Genomic DNA, 1,200 nt, shown 5'->3' with positions numbered 1-1,200 from the left:
CTCCCACCTCCACCTTGAAACCTTTGTGTTTTGCGTAGATTAATATAACGCAATCTTTTGAAAGTTATGATGTCATAGTCCCGCCTCTAACTTAACCAGTCTTAAGCTTGTGCTCGTCTTCCTGTTGGCGCCGGTCATAAAAAGCATGAAAAGCAAGGCAGATTGATCATTTATATATTTAATGTCGCCCAAACAGACGAGTGCACCAACTTAACATTATTAACTTGAAATTATTAATAACCTTGTTAACGTTTTAACCAGAATTGACCCAAAAACCTGACAGGACTGCATGGAGGATTTTCAAATCCTAATTAAACTGTTTCCTCTTTCAAATATGTCAGGAACCACTGATTGGAGAAAACTGGACTGTTTTATAAACCTCTGAATTGTTGACAGTTTTACCTAAATTAAAATAAGATGCACAACAAATGAAAACATTTGAAGTTCTAAAACTGAGACTTTCCTCATCTGTGTTGCTGAAAAACACTTTCTCAGATCATTTTAAACCTTCTCTGTTTTGGCGTTAAAGAAACATCGTGTGCACCTTCCTGACTATTTTTTACCTCTAAACCTTCAAAGCTAAACATCTGATGTTTGTCTTGAGCCTCACGTGCCCGTTCAGAGCAGCAGTTTCTCGGTCGGTCAAACATTTTGATTTGTTTTTTTCCACAGAGTCATGAAGTCAGAGAAGCTACAGGGAATAACCGTGTCTTTAACTGTGAACTCGAACTGGTCCTGCTGGCTCAGTGGAAGCCTGCTGGAGCAGAACGATTACCAACAGGACTGTTCTCAGCATGTTTAGTGCAGGTAATGAGGATTTAACACATGAAGAACGCAGATGTTTGCAGGTCAGACTGCAGGTACATCTTGTTTACTGCCTGTTCACTCGAGTGCTGACGCTTGGAGCTCGTCTCAAGAGAGCAGCGAGATGCTGCTGAGTCGACGACCTCAAACCTGGAAATGTGTAAAAAGTACAAAACAGAATTGTATAAACTTCACAAACTCATATTTTGTTCACAATGGAACATTTTAAACTTCTGACTAACGTAATATCGTAACTTGTATCGGGCTTGAATTTGAAGGCAGCAGCAGATCTGAAAAAGTTGCTCCAGGTTTCCTCTCTGAAGCATCTCATCTTCTTCTGTAAACATCCAGGACCTGAGGAGACCAGTTGTTGGAGGACCTGAGGAGACCAGTTGT

The sequence above is a fragment of the Nematolebias whitei genome, chromosome 6 (genome assembly GCF_014905685.2).
Source record: "Nematolebias whitei isolate Nwh7 chromosome 6, NemWhi1, whole genome shotgun sequence".
NCBI lineage: Eukaryota > Metazoa > Chordata > Actinopteri > Cyprinodontiformes > Rivulidae > Nematolebias > Nematolebias whitei.
The sequence above is the reverse complement of the archived record's forward strand: the minus strand, read 5'-3'. Positions refer to the sequence as shown.